A 26,970-nucleotide genomic window follows, 5' to 3' on the forward strand; every position below is an offset into this window, starting at 1 on the left:
GTTGACTTTATTTTGTCGTTACTTAAAAAGGGATCTTGTGAATTCATGTATGAGAGAAAAAAAGTCTTATGATTTAGAGTGTGTCTAACAATAAGGTTTTGAAAAAATTATATATTTTGATTAAAACAACCCATGAAGGGTTTTTCTACTTTTCCTAAAGTTGTAATGTTTTATATCAAATAACTGATCTATGAATTGTGAAACCCTGTGAACTGAATCAAAAAAGTAAAACACAACTGTTTGGTAACTCAACAGTTAAGCAGTGGCTACACACCCACTTCAACCCCCTCGTACCTTAGTAACTTAAAACCCTGAGAAAAGAAACTATATCCTCAGTTAAACTCAGAACTGCAAGCAGTGAGAATCCCATTAAAGCTCACATGCCTGCGACCCTAATACATTTTGGGATTGTATTCCCTTGGGAGTGCACTAAGGGTTGGCAGGTAGTAATACATGCCTTTTCTTTCTAGATTAGGTAAACACTGTCAGGTGGGACATCTAAGCCCTACCTTAAAATGGCTACTGTGAACATCACTAAAAGTAAGACGTCTCATTGGTTCTACTAACTATAGGACCCTAGATTACTTGGTCCACTATGATTGGGTTGGCATCAACCCCACTCACACTTTTCCCCTTGGCTTAGCAGCATGCAGAATGGTCGGCCAGGTGCAGGGTGTCCCTCAGCTCCCCCGGCCTTCCTCCAATTAGTGTTATAAACAATCATCACTTTAGTGGCCATGTGTTAATTATTTCACTGTGGTTGGCCTCGAGACTTCATCTTCTCTCTGGAAAGGTTCTGATATCTTTGCCTGGCCCACTGCCATGCATAGGTGTGATAGTCTCACTTCTCCTCGCTCGGCTGGTCACATGCTTCAGACACCGTGAATTTGCCTCTTTTTCATGTACTTCATGTATTTGATTTTCACTTTACCCACCATCTGCTTTCGGCTTCATATCTCGACCTTTCAGAGCAGGATAGTCTGCTCCTCGCTTCATTAACTGTCGCTACTGTTCATCTATTTTAGATGATATGTCCTTGGTTTTCCTGGCATGAATTGCCTCTGCTGAGTTTCGTTCTTCCTTTTTTTCTCGTTTTGTTAAATATGAAGATCTCCTTGAGTGGCCTTTACTAACCTCTGGTTAATTTTGCTTCTTGTGCAAAGTGGAGGCATACTTATATAACATGATTCTTTTGAGGTAGGTATGTATAGGTGGCGCTTGCCGCACTTTATCTTTCTACTAAGCATGGGAAGCCGCACGATTTCCTCAGCTTTGTTGCGGTTCCAAGCATATGTACATGCGTAAACTGGTTGAATATCTTTGTCATGCTTACAGCTTAAGCTTCTTACATTTGACATTGTCCTTTCCCTTTAAGTCCTCAATGTCCTTTGTTCATGGCGTTTCGTCTCTTTATGTCATTCTCTGGTCGTCATCTCTTCTATATGCGAGGCAGTCCGGGTGCTTGTGTCGTCACCATTCGTCTCCATCAAGACCTTTTTGGTTTCTTCAGGGATTGCACTCAGACGATCTTTGTTTCTTTTCATTTGTTGATGTGGTTTTCTCAATGGGCACCTTACTGTCCATGGTTTCTTAGGTATAGGTACTTCAATAGGTGCTGCTCTTCTGATAGGTACTGGACAGAGCCCCACTGTGGCTCTCTGCTGGTTTATTTGTTCATCATACGTCACATATTTCGGCGTGAATGTTCCTGGTACTTCAAAATGTACGGTTGGAGTGCCGGCTATACTTGGGACCTCCTCTACACTCCCCCCTCTGGGCGATGCATCGACCACTTTCACCTCTTTCTTTGGATCCATCTTCTTTGGTTCCTCTATATTCCATTTTGCTTCATTGCTTGGGTCCATTCTGCCCTCATCTTCTGGGTCTGTACATGATGGTCTGAAAAAATGTCTCTTTGGGGTCCATATTTTTATGGCTCCTTTTAAACTTCTGCAGTTCTCACGTGTTCATCGTTGTTCCAGTCATCAGTTGACCTTGTCCATTTGGGCTGCAGTAAATCCATCTTCCTACATAATTTCTATGCTTTCTGGGATATAGAAACTTTGTTCCTTCTGGTGCATGAATGCTGGCCTTCACAAAGTCTCTTATTTCTTCATCAGTCAGGTCCTTGGGCTTCCATCCTGGTTCGACATCAATAATGATCTTCATCCCTATGGCCATTTTCGCAGTTTTCTGGCACTGAGAGATTATTATCTTGATAACACAGAATCCTTGCAATATTATCACTAGCATGGCTCCTAGGAATTTGAATGCATCTGCCATCCGTTGTGAAACCCATGAGAATAGTGATCCAAATCAGCTGTTATCATCAACTTCGTCAGCTTCATCGATCATTTGATTCTGTAGTTTTGTCAACATACCTATGGCTTCTGTTAAAGTTCCATTTTCTTCGTCATGAGATGGTATAAATGTGCAACAATATTCTCCAATTTTTGCACAAACACCTCCATCCTTAGCTGTGATCATGTCAAGGACATATCTGTTCTGGAGAGTCATAAATCGAATCGCCCTTAGCTCTTTCTTTATGGCGTTGAATCCTTGTATGGTTGTGTTGATGGTCTGCAGTAACTCCCATCTGGTTATCTGCAACCATTTAGTATTTGCTCCAACCTGAATTCTTGGCACGAAGATGGCGTGAACACTGATGAAGTGAGGCTGAACAGCCTGTGTTCATATGGGATTGCATGAAAAGCTTCTTCTGATTTGGCAGAAAAGTAATTCTCTCTGTTCATTCGATTTAGCAGTTCCACAGATCTCTTCTTCCTCAGGTGAGCATCTGCTTTCGGGAAACTATCAATGTTCAGGTCAATTTTTGGGATCACCAATGCTGGAACATGGACATTCATTAATGTGTATACACCTCCCCAGTTTATTGGCAGTCTGATGTATGCTTTGGATCCACATGCCCAGTAATGATCCTTAATTACTGCAGTTCCATGTGAAATTCCTGGAGCATCAAAAATGTGCCCACAGTTCTGATTGTCTCCCATCTTCCTTGTGCCATTATTCCTGAAGCACAATTTCGAGCTTTCCAGTGGTACTATCTGCAGGGGGCCTCCTCTATCTTCGACCCATGTTAATAGTTTAGCTAGCTTTGGCCACAATGGCTTGCATAACCTTTGTGAATTTTCAATCACTTCTTTGCAGGCTCCACTGACCATCCAGGCTCTCCAAATCACTACTCCTTTTTACCATTCATCTCGTGAAAGCACTGTTCCCCAAATCTACATTTGGCCTCTGTTCTTCCAACTTCGAGCCTCTTCTGGAGTTTTCCCTTGGACATTCATTTTTTGATTTGCTTCTCTTCTGATTTCTGCCCCTTTAACTCCAGGCTTCTCTTATGTTATCACAATGTGTTTCGTCTTTCCATTGTTTCTGCACTTTATGTCCTGGACATGATCATTTTCATTTGGATTGGTCGCTTCAGTTGCCCACTTCAGCGAGGCGTCACTTTCCATGAACTGGCCACTGGTCTTGCACATTACCACGTGTGATAGACAGTATGCTGTCTGGACATCAATTTCTACAGCTACAAAGATCTTTGACTTCCCCATGTTGTAAGGTAGGAGTGCACAAACAAAGCATTCCCCCTCTGAACTGCATCTTCCAACTTCTTTCATGTGCTGGTACCAGATGTTGTTTCCCAAATGAGCTGTCCAAGTAATCTTTTAGTTCACTGTCGTCTCCTTGTATGCTTCTCTTGATCCTTAAGGTTTTCATGCAGTTCGCTATGACTACATCCCTGAATGCATCCGAATGGCTCCTTCTTGCTGGAGGATTCTCAGGTATCTTGGTCCATGGTGCAGGCCTCTTCATCTGTACCATTTGAGTAGACAAGAGTCTGGCAATTCTTTCCTTGTCCTCTTGCATCTTTTTTCTTCTGGTTAGAAATGTCCATATCATCCACTCTGCCATTGGTCCAGTATATGGCTGTAGTGTAGAACTTGTACTTGTCCCCTTCATTGGATTACGTGTGCCTGTCAATGTTGTCTCTGTTGGTTTATTCTCCAGTTCCACCTGTCTCTTCAGGGGCTCAGCTTCCTTCATGTGACTCTTAACTTCACTACTAGTGGAGCTTCTCATTGTTGGTGTATCAACCTTCCTTTTTTCTTTGGTCTGTGGTTTTGCAGTTATTGACTCTAGGCCTGGTGTGTGTGCATTCAGTGTTTGCATGCGTGTGGTTGTCAGTATCCTTTCTCTATTCATACTCTGCCAACCCTCTCTCCGGCTTTTCAATTTGTTTGTTATATTGTTACCATAAGTGTGTGTGTGTGTCATTGCTAATCACATCCATTTCAAGTTCACTCACCCCTTTGTCAGCTTGTCTAGGTACTGGCAGGATTGTAAAAGGTCTGGGTACTTTGGTGGGTGTCATGCATACATCATTAGGTGGGTGCACTGAAATCGGAACGCTTTGTGCACCAATAAAAAATGCAGTTCGAATTGTCAGTGACAGTAGAATAATAATAAACACAATGGCCCTCATTAGGACCCTGGCGGAGTGGGTTTCCGCCAGCGCTAATCGCGGCGGACCCGTCCGCCGTACTACGAGTTCCCTTAGCGCCATGGAGGTTTTCTCCGCCTGGTTTTACCGGGCGGAGAAAACCATGGCGCTAAGGGACCTCGTTGTTAATTACGCCGCCGTACTTTACGGCGGCGTAATTAACTCCTTCCCCACTCCCATTATACCCTATGGGGCAAGAATGGGAATGGGGAAGGGTAAAATGGGGATTGGGGATTTACCGCTCCGCCAAGGTCGGCATGGGGTGGTAAATCCGCCAACCCCCATGGCGCTATCGGCGGCTTTCCGCCATGCTCCGCGGTGCATTTAGCACCGCGGATTCCGCCAGGGTCGTAATGAGGGCCAATACATATGTACATTATGCTTCTGTAGCTTAGGCGGCAACACTTCGTTCTGGAGCAGTGTGAGCGCCTTTCCCCTTGAGGGATGACAACATTTCTCCTTAGTTTACCCATCTCTATCATTTTAGGGAAAGGAAAATAACTTTTAATACATTTATGTACTAGTATCTCTGGATTCTGCTGCTTCTGTGTGTCAGTTGTAGGTATGGGAACAATTGTCCTTCTTTGCTTCAGTAATATATTGTCTCTTGTCTCTAGAACCAGTTCTCCTGTTGGTATACGACAATGTCAAAATCAGGTAATAATTCAGCAAGTCTCTTTACTGTGCATGTTCAAAATACACTAGTTCCCAGTCGGTGCCTCTGATCTGCTTCATTCCTGAAGACATGCTATGTCCTTGTCAGTATAACAAAAAGGTGAAGGGCCTCATTACGACCCTGGCGGAGTGGGTTTACGCCAGCGGTATTCGCGGCAGACCCGTCCGCCCTACTACGAGTTCCCGTAGCGCCATGGAGCGTTTTCCGCCTGGTTTTTCCGGGCGGAGAAATCCATGGCGCTACGGGACCTTGTTGTTAATTACGCCACCGTAATTTACGGTGGCGTAATTAACGCCTTCCCCACTCCCATTATACCCTATGGGGCAAAAATGGGAATGGGGAAGGGTAAAATGGGGAATGGGGATTTACCGCCCCGCCAAGGTCGGAATGGGGCGGTAAATCCGCCAACCCCCATGGCGCTATCGGCAGCTTTCCGCCGTGCTCCATGGTGCATTTGGCGCCACGATTTCCGCCAGGGTCGTAATGAGGCCCGAAGTCTCTTGCACTACTCTCTCGATCTGTCCCTCGGCGGAAAGTTTAAAATCTTCTCAGGTAGTTCTGCTGATGGTTAGAAAGTTCGACTTGCATCACTATACCATGCAAGAGCATGCTCATCTGTGTAGAATTGGCTGGGTAACTGATGAATGTGAGGACGTCAACACCGGCGGGTCTCCCCACAAGTTCTGGGAAATCTTCGATTAGGCGGAAAAAGACGTTGCTTGCCAGTCTGCTATCTTCTGGTGACAGGGGCATTTGTCCTGTCCTTGCTAAAGTTTGGACCTATTTGGCCCTCACTCACGGTGAACAGTTTCTACAATTTTGGTGTGCGTGGAGTGCAACTTGGATAATAATTCCGTTCAGGATTATACTTAAACGTTCTGTGTTTGCTGGATCTCGAAGAAATGTCAATACGCCCGTGGTTCTCCAGACAAGATCCGGACAGTCTTCAATTAGGCGAAAGAACAGTACGTTAATAAGCCTATTCGCTTCTTCCTCCGCTTGGGACATTTGGTTTTTCTTCGCTGTATTCTGGAAGTAGGAGGAATTGCGCTGCAATTACAGTGAGCAGCCTCCTTATTGTCTTTTCGTTTTCAGGATCTTGAAGAAAGTCAGTGATACTGGTGAGTGTCCCCACCAATGATGGGTATGATCTCAGTACTAGTTCAAAATATATCAGTACTTCCTTGGTGATGTTGCTACTGTGGGACACCATGGGCCTCATTACGACCCAGGCGCTAAGTGGTTAACGGCGCCGTAAAAGGCTGCAGTGCAATTAACCACTTAGCGCCTTACTACGAGGTCCCTTTGTGGGACCCGACTTGAACGGCTGGTCTGGACCAGCCGTTAAAGTAGGCACCCGCAAAGGGACCTCACAGGCAATTACGGTACCGCAATTTGCGGTACCGTAATTGCCGCCTTCCGCATTCCCATTGAGCCCTATGGGGCAAAAATGGGAATGGGGAAGGGCCATGGGAAAATGGGGAAATACCGCCTGACAACCTTGGTATGGGGCGGTATTTCCCCATTTCACCTCGGCGGACTTGTTACAAAACCGGCACCAACCATGGTGCTAATAGCGCCATGGTTTAGCGCTGGTGTTGTAATGAGGGCCCATAAGTGATTCCGAACAAAGTCACTGGGCCTCATTACATGGATGGCGGTCAGGGATTACCGGCACCGGTAAGGGCACCGGTGCTGGTAATCCCCTACCGCCCTACTACGAGGTCCCTCAGTGGGTCCCGTCCTTAACGTGTGGTCAGACACTTTTCTTCTTCACCCTTCATGTTTTTTTTTGTTTTTTTTTCTATCCTCAATTTTGCTCAGTGGAATGTTCAATAGGAAGCCACAACTTTGCACAAAAGTTCTTTGTCTTTGCTTTGCTGCTGGTCATGCGTCCTTCTTCCTCGTCATGGATCACGTCTGCACGTGCTGTGGTTCTTCCCCATCGTCTGTAGTCTCTTCGCATTGGGGTGCAGACAGGGGGCCTTCTCCGATGTATGGCTTGATGTCACCCAAAAAGATCCAAGCTCTTCTTCCTTTTAGCTTCACTGCAGAGGGAGTGCAGTCTTCCACTATAAAGGGACCATTAAACCTCGGCTTGTACCACTTTTTTCTCGTGTGGTTCTTTGCCAGGACGGTGTCTCCAGGGAAGATTGATGGAATACATTGGCTCTGAGCTGTGCCTGCAGTAGTATCTCCTTCTGTGTTCCGTGCTGCCCTGAACCCTTTTCGTCGTCGCTGCAGCCGGCCTGAAATTACAGTAAGACAAGATGTCATGCAATTCAAGTAATTTTGTATTTCAGACCCTAAGATTTCTCTTATCGGCTGGGCATCACATCTAGCTCTGTCTCGGGGTATGAGGGGAGTACGCATTCTTCTTCCTGTTGCTATTTCGTGCGGCGTAAGATGGTGGTCAGAACCAAGCTGGTTTCTGAAAGCATACAGTGCCAAAGGAAGGCTATCCTTTCTTTTAACAAGCCATTGAGCTTCTCACATATCTTGTTACCTTGCGGGTGATACACTAACGAGAACCTGTGCTTTATACCAAGCAACAAGCTAATCTGTTCAAAAACTTTGTTTACAAAGTGAGTCCCATTATCTGATCTCATGACTTCACATACTCCCCACCTGGGAAATACCTCTCACTAGAAATGTGGCCGCACAGGTAGAGTCTGGGTGTGTACATGTACCTGCTTCTATCCATCTAGAGAATGGACACACCACAACAATTAGATACCTGTACCCGTTACATAATTGAATCATATCGAGTAATCAACATGCAAGTGCTGAAAAGGTCCTTTGGGCCTTGGGATGATTCCTCTAATTACTTTTAGTGTGTGCCCAGCCGTGAACTGTTGGTAAATTATACAGTTCACCATGAAAAAATGCAACATGCTCTGCTAAGTTCGGTATGAACCAGTCTTCAGCGAATGTTGCTGCGAGATTCTCTTTTGTCATGTGTGCTGGATAGTGCAACTCTCCAGTGCTATTTTTAACAGGGCTATAGGCATTACTGGTTTACCAGTGCTGTCTTGTCACCAAAAGTTTTCGGAGGGGTTTAAAGAACACGCTCGCTGCTTCCAAAGATTTTTCTCTTCCTGTGGTGCCTCCCATTGGAGTTCCATTAACTGCGTTTGTCCCTTGTTATTGTAGCTTTCAGGTTCAATCCGTGCAACAATAATTTTTTCATTTACATTAGTGACTTCCACATTCATGATCGTCTCGCTCTTGGATGCCATACGTTTGGCTTCCGTGTCTGCTGCTTGATTTCCACGTGAGATAACATCTGTCCCCTTCATGTGGGTGGTGCATTTCACAACCACTATGCCCACTGGGAGCTGTAGTGCCTTAATCAGCCTATCCAATAGGGCTGCGTGTTGTACTGGCGTGCCATCCGCTCAGAGGTAGCCCCTCCTTTTCCAGCACGCTAAGCCTACGTGCACTGTTGATGTCACATAGGCGGAGTCACTGTACACTGTTACCTCCTGGTCTGCGTGATTTTCAATCGCGAGTATCAACGCCAATAATTCTGCAGCCTGTGCTGAACAATGAGATGGTAATCATGCACCAAGAAGCTCTCAAAACTCTCCATTTGCTGTGTGCTTCATCACAGCAGCGCCTGTATATCTTTGTCCATCATTTTGATCGATTCTCGAGGAACCGTCAGCGAAGACAATTTCTCCTTCTGCCAATGCATTTTCTTTTACTCTGGGAATTTCGTCATAAAATTCTTCATAATTTGCACCGTCATCTATTGGCTCTCCTTCAGTGACTGGTTCTTCTACAAACATAGCTGGGTTCACTGTCTTGCATCGAACAACCTTAATCGATGGATTTGATATGATCACTTCATAGGCAGAAGCTCTCTGAGATGTCAATGTGCCCTTCAGTTTCTCTAGAATAGCAAATAGCAAGTGCTCGACGTACAACGTCATGGAGCATCCCATCACAATGGTTGTAGCTTTCTCTATGGCGAACGCGGCAGCAGCTAAACTTTGTTCGCAAGGGAAATGACCTCTCATCACTGGGTCCAAATTTCCACTATAATATGCCAGGGGCTTGTACCCCAATGTGGTTCTCTGTGTGAGCACTGCCGTCATAACGCTGCCATTCGTGTGTGAAAACAGGTAGAATTCCTCTGCATAATTTGGAATCCCTAAAACTGGCACCGTGCAGATGGCTCTCTTGAGTTTGGCAAACCCTTCCTCCATGGTCTCAGACCATTCAATCTTTTCTTTCGTCACCTGTGCCTTCTTTAGGGCCTGTAGCAAGGGCTTGGTATATGAGCTGCAGTCGAAGACCCATGCCCTGACATAATTGCAAAGACCTAAAAAGCTCTGCATCTGTTTTATCGTGTGTGGCTTGGCTGTGTTCAGTATGGCTTCAGCCCTTTCTGGGGTAACCCTTTTCCCCTCATGTGAGATCAGCTGACCTATGTATAGTGTCAACTTCTTGTTGACAGTATTGTAACTTTTCTTTGTCAACCTTAAATCCTTTTTCAGCCAATATAGTCAAAAGCTGAACAGAATTGTGTCTGCATCTCTCCTCTGTTGTGCTTTTGGTAGAATTGCTCCTGGCTTCAGTTTAATTTTCACTTCTTCACTTCTCCGACTCCTTTAAATAAGCCTACATCATAGGGGCCTGTGGTCCACACTGAGACAGGCACCTGGGCCATGTCATCCTCGAAATATTCAGGACGGTTCTGTGCCAACATCATTCTCTGAGGCACTTTTTGATACATTTTCAAATAAATAAATACAAATACACCCAAAATGCACGTCAATCAGATCGTCATCAGTGATGTCAGTCAATCTGTACCCTTCTTCAATGGCGATTACTGGGCACCATTGTCGGCCTTCATCATCACAACATCAATCAAAGCCATCTTCCCTTGTTTCGCGGCTGTGTGTATCATCAAGGGAAAGACTTGTCCCTTTTCCTTGTGCATAGGTATTCTTGGCCTAAATTCATCTGGGCTCCTCATGGTTTTCTCAGCAAAGCCTGGCAGCCCTGCCATTAGCATGCATACTCCATACGCAAATATTGCTGGCTCTAACAGTACAGCCCAGCCCTCATAGCTGTGTGTCCTGCGTATGCTCTAATCATTTTGCATATGTTCAAATAGTGTATTACTGGAGTTGAACATACTATGCCCTCCTCCGTGAACGGGACTGTCATGTTTAATTTCGTCATTAGATCTTGACCCAAGATGTTTACTGGGGTTTGTCGTGAATATAATAGCGGTACATTCATATCACATTCTCGAGACCGGAAGTGTGTCTGTAAAAGGAACACGACTTGTAGCTCCTGTGAAACTCTGAGTATTTATAGCATCGCCGCACAAGGAAAACTTGCCTTCATGTATACAGGAATGTGTTGCACCAGTGACAACTAAGAAGGAATATTCTTTATCCCCTATAACAACATCCACCCTTGGTTCCTGGTGAGGGTCTGGTGTCACTGATTGGATAGAACACATCAGGGTTCTGAGTGAGCTGTCCTAGTCCATATATAGTTTTGTCCCACCTTGTGTGAATGGACTCCCCCATCACCAGTTTTGACTCTCATTCCAGCGTTCACGGCCTGTCCTGTACTTACTGTCTGTGACAGTTGCATCAGTGACTGTTGAGACTGTCCTTGTGGAAAACATATCGAATTCTGAGGTTGCAAGCTTTGCTGTGCTCCTGGCGTTTGTTGTTGCACCGTGTGATTCTGTGCAATCCCATTTCCTCCCTGTTGTAAAAACACAGATGGATTTACCATACTTGCTCCTGATCCTTGGTTGTTTTACATCATGCCTTGATTTCTGCATGTGCGTGCTAGATGTCCTGTCATCCCACACAACCAACATATTGGCGGTGGTCTGATTATTTGCCCATTTGACATATCCTGATTGCCATTTTGCATGTTCTGAAAGCCTCCTTGATTATTCTGAAAACCTCCCTGATTACTCTGCCATCCTCTTCCTCTGAATCCTCTTCCCCTGGGATACAAGCCCGTATTGCCCTGATTATTCTGCAGTGGGTTATTGACTTGCTGCATGCTCGACCCGCCTGTGCTAGTTATCATTGCCCTTCCATGGCATATTTTGACAATTTCTTCTGCACTCTTTTTGCCTCTTCACCCTTTTGTGCAGCCTCTTTTTTGCAATTCTTTTCTTGCAGCAGCATGCAATAGTGTGCTATGGTCAACTGTATTTCAGACCACGGTTTGGCCTTGATTCCTAGAAATTTCTTGAGCTGTTTCTGTACCTGTTCTGGTATCCCTTGGCATAATATATGGTAAAACACGGGTATAGATTTCCCCCAAGATTCCCAAGTCTCGAGTACCTAAGCGTCTTAATTCTGGATGTAAACCAAAGGGTCCTCTGACTCCTTCATCTTAGGTCTCATTATAGCTCCCATGTCGGAAGCATCCGGATATAGCGATTGTAATGCTTTCCATACCGCAGCTCTGCAATTATTAAATGGAGCTCTGTCATGCACAGTATTAACTGTGGTCACACCAGGGTAACCTACCCGTGTCCACACATCGTCTGCTCTGTCACTGAGTATGGCGATTAAGAGAACTGTGATATCCCCTATAACTGTTCCCTCCTGTCAATTTTTCTAGCTCGTGTATCCATTTTCCGGCTCCCGATGTCAACATTGGAAGCTTATTTTTCAGGTTTTCCCGATCCATGTGTGGCCATGGAATATACTGTGGTCTCACTCCCCCTTTCTCGAGCAACGGAAATTGGGACGCATGGCCCCTCTCTCTCTTCTCTCATTGTTCTTCTGTCTATCGCAGGAGTAATATTCCTGCATCGGCACCTCCCTGGCAATGTCCTTAACCGGCTCACATAGGGTGGTGAGAACACCCCTCTCTGACCGTGAGATACTTCTTCGTGTCGGTCTGACTATGTACCTGACTCTGATGCCCTCGGTGCAGACCCACTGACCATCTTATCCCTTTCCCTCCTGAGAGCTGTTTTTCATGTCTTCTCTCTTCCTCCTTTTCCTCTGACTCCTCTCCTTCTGTGTCTGACATTGTTTGTGCCCAACTCATGCAACTTCTTGCATCCTCTCTGTTCCTAATGATTTCCAACCTATCTAGGGACAATTCTCTATTTCTACTACTTCGGGAGATGTCCTCAGCATCGTACAGCTGATTGCTCTCCAGGCGCTCGTCTTCCCCCTGCCTTTAGGGTACTTGTTCGAGCCCCATTTCATCATATATTCTATCGATCGTTTCTCCGATGCTTCTGGTGTCGACGTCATCTTCGATATTCGCCCTAGAAGTGCCTGGTGCTGAATCGCACTTGGGAAATAATTCTTCTATGTCTTCCCAATCTACTACTGGCTCTGGTTTTTTAACCTCCCTTTCAAGATATTCAAGATCGCGTGCTCTCTGTCTTCGCTTACGTTCTACATCTTCATCAAATTCTCTACGTTGCCTCGCTTCTTCTCTGACCTTGTCCTCTTCCTCTTTCTTTGCGTCTCTACGTTCATTTGCCCTTCGGATTTCCTCATCCCTTCGTCTCTTTATTCTTTTTTCCTGTATCCTTTTCTCTTCTTCTATCCTTCGCTGCTCCTGTCTGTCCTGATCATTGGCTGCTCTCTGTTTACGATCACGTTGTCTTTCTTGATCTTCGCGATATAACTGTTCTTGTCTCTGCCTATCTTTTTTCCTTATTCTTTCGTCTCTCAATCCTTTCTCTTTTTCCTTCTTTTTTCTCTGTAAATCATCTAGCTTCTCTTTTTGTCTCACGTCATCTATGGCTTTGCCATCGAGTTTCAATAAAATCTGCCCTCCCGTTCATTCGTTCTGTGTGAATGCTATCTCATCAGTTCTATCCTCACTTCCTTTCCATCTTTTGCCTTCTCTCTCCGTGTTGAGAGATGCACTTGCTTGTGCCTGGTCTTTTTCTTGTTCTCACATCTCTCCTTGTCCCTCGGGACTTTGAAGGTGATATCTCTATCTTTATCCTTGTCTAGGATTTCGTCACTACTTTGCGTAGGTGACTCATATGCTGGATTGCATACCCCATACCCTGTAGCTGCTTTAAGTTCTCTTAGCTGGTATAACCCTTTGTCCTTACTGCCCTCAGTTTTTGTTTCAGATGGGGCGGGTGGCGCTGAAGGCGTCTCACCCCCCTCTGTGTATACATTAAGTATCCAGTCTAATGGCGGCTCCTCCTCCTTATCCTGTTGATACATCTTCCAACGCTCTAGACTAGCTAGGCGTTTGTCTAACTTTTTGCCCGTGTTTGTGACGTGCAAATATGTCAGCATGTGCTGTAGGACCGTTTTAGATAACGATCCACCCTGGGGCCATGGCATAGACATTTTGTTTGCGGTTCCTTTAACCCATTCTGCACTGTACTTTTTCAGCTTAGGTGCATGTTTTGGCAGCTGTTTGCACAGATGTACTAATGGAGTAATGTCTTCCATATTTAAATCTATTCACCTTCTCTTTATATCACACTTGTCAATGTTTTTTTCGTTTCTTCAAACAACTTCAACAATATGAGCGAGCACCAATCTTCACAAGCTCCAATTCTGTTTTTCCGCAAAGTTTTTATATCTCCTTTTTTAATCAACAAACATCAATTTGTACTCCACAATGTCTTAGTTACTTAATTGCTTAATTTTTATGCTAGTTCCTCGAAGGAAAAATGTCATCCTATGAAGTCACAACAAACAACACATAAGACATCCGTTAACACACCTCAGCCCCTAACGTTTACCCCGACATGGGGTGTAAACCCATCCCTTTCACAAGAGTCTTTAACCGCTGTGATTTTCTAGTTGTTCCTATTTTTTATTCAGGACTATGGATGCAGGTCTCTTCTTGCCGCTATATTAAAGTGTAGGAATTTTGGGCGTATCCTCTCTCTTCTCGGGTGTCCTCCACGGTATCCTCTTTTATTACTTAGTCACCCTCTGATATCTATATCCTTTCCCATATATATTTTGGCCAAAGCATTTAGTCTTTTTCACTCACCGTTCGCATGTTTCCTGTCTGGATGCTCTGGATCACCGCCTTCGTCACCGCCTCTCCTGCCGTTCACCCGCTCAGCTGCCCGTAGGAGTGGGAAGGGGTTACGTGGGGAAACATAGGTCCCTTCAGACATCTGCCTGCAGGTTCTGCTTTTTACTCTAACCACTGTCTACGGGGAGCTTCACGGTCTACTCAGCCGGATGGCAAAGGACTCGATATATTGCCGAGGACCTAGAGTTACTTTATGTCGACGGTCAATGGGTGTCTTATCTAATCGATCATCGATAACCATCCTCTGCCACCAAGTGTACACTGAGACCCCCAACCGGCCCATAGAGCTGGGGTTTGCCCAATAGTACTTTAAGATAAGATAGCAGCACCCATGAGATGGATGGGGGTGCAGATTAATACTCCAACACCAAATCAATAATGACAACTCAACGGTTTGACAAAGGGAGTCCATTTAATGACAAGTACAAAAAACAAGGAGTCTCATGAACATCAGCGGATGTGTGATCTTCTCTCTCGCTTCACAACTCCAACGAACTTCATAAAAAACACATCATTTATACTAAAAACTCATCAACACTGACGTTTAACGCTTAAAAGTTAGCAGGCAATTCTATTGGTTCTAGAAAGGTAACTTTAATATAGTTACTATATCTGTATATGGTAACAGAGTATGGGGATTGGGTAAACACTGTCAGGTGGGACATCTAAGCCCTACCTTAAAATGGCTACTTTAAACGTCACTAAAAGTACGTCTCATTGGTTCTGCTAACTATAGGGCCCAAGATTACTTGGTCCACTATGACTGGGTTGGCATCAACTCCACTCATACTTTTCCCCTTGGCTTAGCAGCATGCAGCATGGTCGACCAGGTACAGGGTGCCCCTCAGCTCCCCCGGCCTTCATCCAATTATTGTTACAATCAATCATCACTTTAGTGGCCATGTGTCAATTATTTCACTGTGGTTTGCCTTGAGACTTCATCTTCTGTCTGGAAAGGTTCTAATATCTTCGCCTGGCCCACTGCCATGTGTAGGTGTGAAAGTCTCACTTCTCCTCGCTCGGCTGGTCACGTGCTTCAGACACTGTGAATTTGCCTCTTCTTCATGTACTTTGTGTATTTGATTTGCATTTTGCCCACCACCTGCCTTAGGCTTCTTATCTCGACCTTTCAGAGCAGGATATTCTGTTCCTCGCTTCATTAACTGTAGCTACTGTTCTTCTATTTTAGCTGATATGTCCTTGGTTTTCCTGGCGTGATTTTCCCCTGCTGAGTTTCGTTCTTCCTTTTATTCTCAATTTGTTAAATATGAATATCTCCTTGAGTGGCCTTTAGTAACCTCTGGTTAATTCTTCTTCTTGTGCAAAGTAGTAGTATACTTATATGACGTGCTTCTATTGAGGTAGGTATGTATAGGTGGTGCTTGCCGCACTCTATCTTTCTACTAAGCATAGCAAGCCAAACGATTTCCTTAGCTTTCTTGCGGTTCCAAGCATACGTACATTCGTAAACTAGTTGAATATCTTCGTCATGCTTACAGCTTAAGCTTCTTACATTTGACATTGTCCTTTCACTGTAGATCCACGATGACCTTTGTTCATGGCGTTTCATCTCTTTACGTCAGTCTCTGGTCGTCATCTCTTCTATATGTGAGTCAGTCCAGATGCTTGTGTCGTCACCATTCGTCTTCCATCAAAACCTTTTTGGTTTCTTCAGGGATTGTACTCAAACGATCTTCGTTTTGTTTCATTTGTTGATATGGTTTCCTCAATGGGTACCTTACTATCCATTGTTTCTTAGGTATAGGTACTTCAATAGGTGCTGCTCTTCTGATAGGTACTGGACAGAGCCCCACTGCGGCTCTCTGCTGGTTTATTTGTTCATCAAACGTCACATATTTCGGCGTGAACGTTCCTGGTACGTCAAAAGGGACGGTGAAGTGCAGCTGTACTTGGGACCTCCTCTACAAGTGGTATTAAGCCTCAATATTTCTTTAATCTTTCAACAAAACACTTCAAATAATATTTTTAAAACTGCAACAAACAAAATTCAGGTTTTGATTCCTTTTATTTGACTGATTGAAAATATTTTGCTGGGATGGTCAGATGCATAAGCTTTCACAGTCCCATAGACTTCTTCAATAGTTGGTTGTCACACAGTAAAATGACCAACGAAACAAAGGATGTATGTGATTGCTTCAAAAATATTTCACCTAATGTAGATTTCACCAAACCCATTTCACTGAAAAACAAAATCTACTTTTTAGTTTGTCTTCTTTTTTTATTTTTTAATACGAGGGAGACCCTCCCGCAGCCCCTCTCACCCCTCCCTACTGTAACTTATACGCTTACCCCACACCCCACCTATTATGCATTACACATATACCATTTCCCCTACCATTTCCGGGGAAATAAATTTGGTGAAATCTCATTAGGTGAAATGGTATTCACCAAAATCTACGGTAACGCAAAATATCTTTTGCAAAGAAAGAATAATCTTACCCTTTAAACTCCAGTGGATGCATGAAACCGTATGCAAGGAATTCAGTCCTGGGATGGAGTCTTTTCTAGAACCAATCGGAAGACAGTTCTTAACTCCAGTGCTGTGAAAGCCGAGAGACCCAAGCTACTCCTCACTGATGATGCCCATCGAGGCCGAAACTTGTTTGGAGATGCTTGTGGTCTGTTGCAGCAGAGATGCACACAGCAGTTCGGGCTGGACTGCTCCCTTGGGGTTGGGACCAAACCTGATTTGCATATGGTCTTTCCCCTTCTGTAATGGCTTGACAGGTGAGGAAACGATGGTCTGGAGGGTTGCCCAGAGCAATGCCAGACGCTATGGTTAATTGTAAACCTTATAGCCATCACCTCATGTTTTGGTGAAATTACATTTTAAGCAGGGCCATGTTATTCACCCCTTGTTTTGCATGAAATCTATCCAAACACCTAACCATGAGTCTAAATAGTGGAATCCAGTATGAAACAAACATTGATGGTATTGTAGAGAAGTCCCACTCCCAAAGATTCAAGAACACACAGTTTCAAAATAACATGTGCTGTTTCACACCTATCTCACCCGAGACAGTCTAAAATCATTCACATATACAGTAGGCTTACAATTCCAAGGCTTCAACCAAATTCTAGTTTCTCCAAATACAATGTTTGTTTGCATCTTCCTGGCACACCCAAACAATCATCTGCAATCATTGTTGTACAGTAAATGAATGGCACATGGAACAAGTGTGTTGAAAGTACAACATTGTCAGAGGCAAGCACATATATTTCCAGTCTCCATGCAGTGCTAGGATCGTACAGTGGGTCAACCAGAGCTACTTATACCTATTGGTCTGCATATGATGGAACAGAAATGTACCTATACAGAAATGTCTGCAAAGCTTATATGCTGCAATGCCCAATGTTATCCTATTGTGCAAATACAAAACTATGTTACCACTGTTAGAATGGTGAAATCTCCAATGTTAGCTGAGTGGGACTTGCTCGGTAATCATTTGAGCTCAGACATCTCAAGTGTTCATTTCTACTGCCTATATCCTAACTTATTCAGGGTTCTGAACCAATGTGCCCAACAGCAATTGTACATGAGGGGTGACAAATGGCATATAACAATGCACCATTGAACGTTTGAGTGCGATGACTGAGTGCATTATCAAACCATCAGATAAAGGCATGAACATCGTCCTTATGAATCGTGGCGACTACATCAAAGAGGCTCATAGACAATTGTTGAACATGGACTGTTATGCTAAATTAACTGAAGATCCATCAGAAATCATGAGCGATAAACTTGGCCATCTTTTGCAGACATGGAAGGAGAAAGACTTGTTGGATGAGGACATTTGTTCTTACTTACATCCCAAGTTCCCGGTGATTCTGACTATATATTTTCTGCCTAAAGTACATAAGAGTCACACTAGACCTCCGGGCAGACCTATAGTCACACTATGCGGGGCCCTGTTGGAGAATACTTCAAGATTTACAGATGATTCTTTGGTGTCGTTTGTTACCACTCTGCCTTCTTATTTAAGGGACACCAAAGACTTTCTTAGCCGCATAGATGGTATACCATGGGAATCTACCTATCTATTAACAACACTAGATGTGGTCTCTCTCTACACGTCTATAAGACACACTGATGGCCTTAAAGCTTGTGAATATTTCTTGCATACACGATCCTTGAATTATCTCCAACACTCTCAAATGATTCTTGAGATGATTTTGCTTTGTCTAACTAACAATTGTTTTCTCTTTGATAAGCAGTTCTACATGCAGTTACAGAGGACTGCTATGGGTTCTACATTTGCCCCATCGTATGCGAACTTGCTGATGGGTTGGTGGGAGAGATTTGTGGTATGGCATCCTCAAAACAGTCAACACACATCCAAAATTGCTCTTTGGCTAAGATACATTGATGACTTGTGTATCATTTCGGAAGGAACCAGTGCAGAATGGTTGGATTTTGTTACTATTCTTAACACCAATAATCTTAATCTACAATTCACTGAGAGCCACAGCAAGACTGCTATCACATACTTGGATATTCTTGTTACTATGGCTCAGGGTGAATTGACTACTAGCCTGTATAGAAAGCCCAACAGTTCTAATATCCCACTTCATGCCAAGAGCAACCACCCCACAGCCCTTAAATGGAGTATCCCCTATGGGGAGTTCATTTGCATACGAAGAAATTGTTCTAAGATTGAAACCTTCGATTGCGAATGCGCCCTCATGGCTAATAAATTCAAGCAATGGGGCTACCCTAAGCAAGTTTTGGAGAGAGCTTTTTTGAAAGCTAGAAACAAGGACCGCTCTCAGCTTCTGTTAGCAGACACTTCGGAACACATAACGACTAATACCAGTGAAACACGGCTTATTTTGACATATGGAGCCAATGCCCATAACATTCGACAAGTCATGCAGCGACATTGGCATATCCTTAAATCTGATGAACATTTAAACACAATTTTGGGTGATCGTATCAACATTACTTTTCGGCGATCTACCTCATTTAAGGATACATTAGTTCCCAGCTTTATGAGGCCTATTGATAATGCATTGACTAATGGTTGGCTTAACACCAAACCATGTGGCTTCTACAAGTGCTCCAAATGCAAAGCTTGCACGTATGCTGTTAACAAGACTTGTTACATACAACCTATCCTGGGTAGCAATATTAAGATCGCATCCAGAATCACTTGTGATACGGATCATGTGGTTTATGTATTGAACTGTCCATGCAATATGTGGTATGTGGGCAGTACGAAAGGCAAATTGCAGTTGAGAATACGCCAACACATTTGAGCCATAAGAAATATTGATTCAAACTATCCGATGGCTTTGAATTTCCAGTCCCAACATGACAGCAGATTGGAGGGTTTCTCCTTCTTTGGTATTCAGACCGTGCCAAAATCACCCAGAGGCGGTAATCGGGAGTTACTGTTGAGGCAATTGGAGACGAAGTCCATTTTGGACCTCGAAACTAAGAAACATAGGGGTCATAATTTTGACAAAGAGTTATACACGTTTTTAGGCACCTAACAGTATACACTTGTTTTTTATCTTTGATGAATTACTTTGATGTTACAGGTACCTTTAATGATTTTGTATGACCCCTTCAATGTCCATTCTTGTCCTAGAGTATTCTCTCCTGATTCTAGCTACCATGTACATTTACTTTTGTTCTGACGTTTCTTTCAGGTTGTTTTTTCATGATACTGTGCAGCTTATCTTGTACAACATTGTTTTTAACATGGTCAGTAGTAGGGTTTGTTTTTAATATTGATCATTGCGATTAATATTTTTACACAGAATGTCTTTTGGATTCCTTATGCTTTCTTACTCTGCCCTTTATTTTGTCCCCCCCCCTTTTTTTCCTTCTTTCCATATTGGAGGATATTTTACATCTTTTTAGATGCAGATATTTATTTCGTAGGGATCACCCAGTCATGGTATATTCCTTTGTGGGTCCACCCTGCCTAATATCTTTATTGGGATGCTCTAGCCCATGTGTATTATTTTTTTGCAGTAGAAGGTTTACTAGTAAGTTAGTTACCCTTAAATATTGGCCTTTTTGTGGTTGTATGCATTTTTCACTTTATGGTGGATGAATTTGTTGATTATTCTACAGTTGTCCATGTTTGCACGGTTTTTCTGTCATGTATCCTTTTACAGAGAGGAGAGTATTTTTGAATATTTTAGATACTATGTCATTTTAATATTCAGTGATTTTTTTATTCTTCTCTGGTAGTTCATTGTATGGTTTTATGATTTTCATTACCAGCATATCAAGGAATACATCAGTGCATCCATGGACGTAGAGCACTGTGCATATTACTACTACTGTAGAGATTTCAACCTTCATCCCCTACCCTCTATTCCCTTTCTCCCTTATTTTCCTGCTAAGCTCTTTTACACTTTCCTTGCTGCTAAAGCGCTATGCACTTTACACTGCTTATACACTGTATTATCATGCTTGATATGTCCCATTTGTATTTTTGTATTGGCATGATGTAGACCATGTTTTTATGCATTCTTGAGACTTAAGATAATTATGGAGCATGCTTACACGTTAGTCAGTAAATGGCACGTATGATATTCAGACTGTGGGACTGAACTGAGGAGATGGTTGTATAACGACATGGACGCAGATTTTTTTGTGTAGATGCAATGTTTACTTACATGGAAGGCATTTACGGACTAGGCTTCTTACTTATTAATATTTTGCATTTTGCATCGTTTAGAGGCATGTTATAGTGGGAGTTTTTACATTTATTTTTACTTTTCTGTTGCCACTCACAGATATTAGTTGTGACTAACACCATATTTTTATCTTGTTATATCTTTGGTGTTCTGAGACATCTGACATATTGTGTCTTTTCTCACGGAGCGGCGAATTCACTGTATTCTTTTTTCCCTTTTACATTTCCTCGCGTCGTTCGCCGTCTCCTCTTCAGTTCCCGCATTTTTGATTTTTTTGATTTCCAGGGCACTTGTTGAAGTATTTTCAATTACTAAGCAGTTATTTAATGGTTTGATGACTATGGAATGTACTTTATTTATATGGTACAGACAATAGTGTGGTGCTTTCTAATGCTACGACATGGCCGCCAAGTGTCTATTACATGGTACTGACTTGTGTTTAGGGACATTCTATGCACTGCTACCATAGAGTTTGTTTAGCTCTTTTAAGGAGTCCTTTTTCTGTGTCATTCCCTACCTACATGAACAAGCGGTCGGAGCACCGCGAAATGCGTTGTTTGTTATTCAGGCTTTTTCATGCACTTTTACTAATAAAAGAATACTTTGTGCTGCCTGGTTTTGCTGTCAAGCCTTTTTCCTTTCTGGGATGGACTTCCTTCTCTCAGCTGCTCTTGGGAGTGCAACCCGCTGGATTTGCTCTGTCCAGGGGCACAATTTTCGTTTGAAAATATATATATTTTTTTACAACATGTGACAAATACACCTTGGGAGGAAGGTCTGCTGCTGGCCACACTGGATGTAGTTTCTTTATACACGTCCATCAGTCACACGGTTGGGATTAATGCATGCAAATATTATTTGGACACTCGCTCCCTTAATTATTTTGGGCACACCTCTATGATTTTGGATATGCTTTTGTTTTGCCTGCAAAATAACATTTTTCTGTTTGAGGGTTCCTTTTTTCGACAAGTGAGGGGCACTGCTATGGGCAGCACCTTTGCACCAACGTATGCAAATTTCACGATGGGGTGGTGGGAGGCTACTTTTTTGTCAGACTTATTGCTATCTTCTTTTCCAACACAAATTGTTTCTTGGTGGCGGTATATTGATGATGTTTTTATTATTTGGAAAGGTTTGGAAAGTGATTGGTTGTTGTTTGTTAAAAGCATCAACAGTAATCAGGCCAATCTTGCCTTTACAGAATGTCATAGTCGGTCTGAGATTGTATATCTTGATGTCATTGTAATGATGGATAACTCAGGTCTTCACACGGCGCTTCATAAAAAACCGACTAACACTGGCCTACCCCTTCATGCAAACAGCTGTCACCCGGTATCATGCAAAAAGTCCATTCCATACGGTGAATTTATTCGATATCGACGGAATTGCTCAAACATTGCCAGTTTTGATCATCACTGTGCATTGACAGCTAGGGATTTCCTGAAACAAGGGTATGATAGGAGAACTATTGAAATGGCCTATCTTCGAGCACGTGGCATGTCCAGAGACAGACTGCTCTATGACATTAATTCTAAAAATATTGCCAAAGATGACCCCAGATTCATCATCTCTTTTGACACTGCTTCCAACAACATACGTAAAATCATTGAAAAACACTGGCGTGTCCTCACCTTAGACAACGATTTGAAACCTATTCTGGCCAAACGCCCGACTCTGACATACAAACGTGTACCGTCCCTTAGAGATAAACTTGTGTCCAGTTTTCTACTTCCTGCTGGCAAGAATCAGTCCTCTACCACTTGGCTTCCAGTCTCTCCATTGGGGTTCACCAAATGTATGAAGTGCAAAGCATGTGCCCATGCCACGGCACAGAAATCATTTGTTCATCCAGTTACGAAAACTCAGCAAAAGATCAAATTTGCTATTAATTGTGACACGACATTTGTTGTGTATGTGCTTTCATGCCCTTGCTCGAGATGGTATGTCGGTAGTACAACATGTAAACTGAAGCTTAGAATCTTGCAACATCTGAGAGCTATTAAGAACTCTGACCCGGCGTACCCAATGGCCAAGCACTTTAAATCTGAACATGATAATAATTTGAAAATGTTAACTTTCTTTGCAGTGGCACATGTACCTCCACATCCTAGGGGAGGTGACCGTGTATCAATGCTAACGTGGCCTCACTCAAAACACGCGTCGATCAGGCTGGCTCCAGAATCACGGAGGCCGAAAACCGTATATCCACCAATGAGGATGAGATACACACACTACAAGATACTGTGGCTACCTTATCACGCGACATGAAGAATGTAAAGGCAAAATGCGACGACTTAGAATCCCGCTCTCGCAGGAACAACCTGCGCATTATTGGGGTACCAGAGACTGCCCTGAAGGGTCGTATGGAGGAGGCGGTTGAACGTCTTCTCAAGGACCTGCTTGGTGATCCTGACCTTTCCCCCTACTTCACGGTCGAGCGGGCTCACCGGGCCCTGTCTCCGCGTCCCAGGCCTGGAGACGGCCCCAGGCCCAGGCCCATCATAGCCAAGATTCTCAATTATCGTGACAGAGACCTTATCCTCCGCCTGGCACGGGAGAAGGGGGAGTTGCGGCTGGAGGCCAATACTGTTCGAATTTTCCCGGATTTCTCAATGGCTGTGCAGCAGGAGAGGCGTCAGTTTCTTGGCGTTAAGAAGATGCTCAGGGAGCGCAAAGTCCCATATGCCATTCTATTTCCTGCTAGACTCAAAATCACCCACAGGGGCAAACTCTATTTCTTCACCATCCCTGACGAGGCGGTAAAATTTATTGAGATGCAGATACCGCTTTAGGGCCCTGGAGATGCTATCGCCGAGGAAGGTTAATTGAGTGTCATGAAGTGGGGATATTGGCTGCATTTGTTGACTCTGTAATTACAAGTTATTACTGTTTACACTACTCGGCTCACCTAGTGCACGCTGTTTCGTGGTATGCCCATGTGGCTGGCCACGATGAGACGCTCTATCCTGCCATCTCCTGTTGGCGTTGCGCTTGCTTGTGAGCCGGATACTTACTCTGGGGCCAGCTCCCCCCTGAGAGGGCCTACGTATCTACTGACTGCCCTGGCTACATTGCTCAGGTGCCCATCCTTCTGGGGACATTTATGATGCTTTACGCGAAGCCAATGTAACATTATTTTGATGCCTTATTGTTCTTCTTCCTCTTCCAACTGCACAGCGGCAGGTCTTTTACCTCTTTGAGTCTGGCCCAATTCCCCTCTCTGGGACACAGGGGGGAGATGATATATGACTGTCGACACTGTTGTGGTAGTTACGGGAACCGCGGAGGCTTGTGCGCGATCCCCGACATCCCGCCCTGCGGGTCGGGACTTGCGTTATGAGTCCATTGCCACTGTTCGTTTTGCAACAGAGCCACTTGACTCTAAGCGTGCTGGTGCGTGGCAACGGCGCACCCCATTGCGATTGCACTGTTCTCTTCCGTTTTGTTGCTATGGGTTGGCCCCTGTTGGGCCTTGGGGAAGTGCGGGCCAGGTGGGTGTTGGCCCATCTGCGTGCTTTTAGGGGTGGGTGATGTTTACACTGCTGATTCATGGTTAGTGGTGCGGGTGGGGGGTGGAAATGGGGTTGTTTCACAAAAAGGCATACAAGGTTTCGCGAGGTGCATTCTGAGGTGGCACAAGCACACATGCTATTTTTGCTTGGGGAGCTCACACGGTCATTGGTGTTGGGACGTTCATTAGGGATGGAGATTGTTTAGGGGGATGGCTATCACTGAAATGTCTACTGTCATAATGTCCTGGAACGTCTGGGGGTTGAGCAACCACACCAAAGCCTGCAAGATCATGGCGTATGCCAACAGGCATAACTGTAAGATCCTGCTCCTACAGGAGACACACTCCAATGGACTTATACCAAGGGCGGTTGCCCCGGCATGGGGTCCCGCCAGATTCTACACTTCCTATTCCACGCAATCAAGGGGAGTTCTCACGATTATTCACAAATCGATTAAATTTGGGCTGCAAAAAAGCTACATTGACCCCGAAGGTCGCTACGTTATACTACACTGTACACTAGCCAACAGGGAATATCTGCTTGTTAACACCTACTGTCCCAACGTGGACTCTCCGGAATTCTTTGACACAATAGCCACCATACTACTGGGCTTTGTGGGGGTGCATATTATATGGGGAGGGGATCTGAACCTCATATTGGACACTGTTCTTGACAGAACCGCCACGGGTCCCAGAGCATTGTCTCGCACGGCGCGTAGGCTACGGAGCCACATGCAGTCGCTCAATATTTGTGACGCTTGGAGAACTCTCCATCCCCAGGAGCGGGAATACACCTACTACTCATCGGTGCACGACAGCTCGTCCAGGATAGATCTGTTCTTGGCCTCCAGCGAGGTAATGGGCGGAGTGGAGGGTGCGGACATCCTGGCCCGCACGCTGTCGGATCACGCTCCAATCACACTGTCCCTAAGACTGGGCACTCCTGCTCCAATAGCCAGCACTTGGCGCTTTAAGTCCGAAGCCCTAAAAGACATCGTGTTTAAGTCCGAAATACTAGCTGATATCGGGTTGTTCTTTGAACTTAACTTACTTCGGGACACGACTGCCGCGATCAGATGGGAGGCCTTTAAGGTATACATAAGGGGCATGTCCATCTCTCGGGAGGCCGGGGTACTGAGGGCCATCAGGGCTGCTCTGGGGCAATCGGAGATCAAACTGAAACAACTCGAGCAGCGCAACACTACCGGATCCGACCCCACCATTCTTGCCCAAATCTCTGATGAACTTCAGGTATACAACACACTGGCTACCTCCGAAGTCCGTTACTTTAGCCGCCCTCAGGCCGCCAGGAGGTATGGGGAGGGCGACAGGCCTGGGAAAACGCTTGTGACACTTGTAAGAGGGGAGGCGGGTCGAACACAGATTTCTTCTATCAAAGATCGCAATGGTGAGGTTAAGTGGGCGGACCGGGAAATACTAGACACATTGGCCCTCATTACGACCCTGGCGGATTTTTTCCGCCATCGGCGGACTTTTCCGCCATGGCGTAAAGTCCGTTTACGCCATGGCGGATGGCGGACTTACCGCCCCATTCCGAGGTCGGCGGGGCGGTAAGTCCCCATTGACCCATTTACCCTTCCCCATTCCCATTTCGGCCCCATAGGGCTCAATGGGAGTGGGGAAGGCGTTAATTACGCCACCGTACATTACGGTGGCGTAATTAACACCAAGGTCCCATAGCGCCATGGATTTTTACGCCCGCAAAAAAGCGGGCGGAAAAGTGACCATGGCGCTATGGGAACTCGTAGTTGGCGGTAAGGGGTCGGCGCAGCTAACGCTGGCGCAAACCCCTTACCGCCAGGGTCGTAATGAGGGCCATTCACTGAATTTTATAGCTCCCTCTACTCCCGACCCGTAGAACACACTGAGCAACGTATGCGCGAGCTCCTTGAGCAGATCCCCACTACAGAGATTTCCCAACAGACCAGGGACCAGCTAGACTCCCCAATCACGCTAGACGAGATAGTGTCGTCCATCTCTGACTTGCCCAAAGGCAAAGCACCTGGCCCGGATGGGCTCACCGCAGACTTTTACCAGGAGCACATAGCTATTCTGGCCCCTCGGCTGCTTGAGGTATGGAATGAGGCCCTCCAGGCCTCCATCCTCCCCCCCTCCATGCGCGAAGCGGTCATCACGGTGCTGCTCAAACCGGGTAAGCCTGAAGATGAGTGCGGGTCATACAGACCTCTCTCCCTCATGAACCTCGACACAAAGATCTTTGCCAAGATTATTGCCAATCGCTTTTTGCCAATCATGACGCACCTGGTGCATGAGGACCAAGCGGGCTTCGTCCCGGGTAGGTCCACCTCCCACAATATCAGGAGATTGTTCAATGTCATGTCCCGCATAGATCAGAACGCCCAGGCGGTAGCGGTTACGTTGGACGCCCAGAAAGCCTTTGACATGGTCTCCTGGAAATACATGTGGCTGGTTCTCGAGACAATGGGTGTTGGCCCAAACATGATAGGGTTTATCAGACTATTATACACCTCCCCCGGTGCGCGGGTTCGAGTTAACTCACTAACATCC

Source organism: Ambystoma mexicanum, chromosome 9, assembly GCF_040938575.1.
Source record: "Ambystoma mexicanum isolate Mex_15411 chromosome 9, UKY_AmexF1_1, whole genome shotgun sequence".
NCBI classification, from domain to species: Eukaryota; Metazoa; Chordata; class Amphibia; order Caudata; family Ambystomatidae; genus Ambystoma; species Ambystoma mexicanum.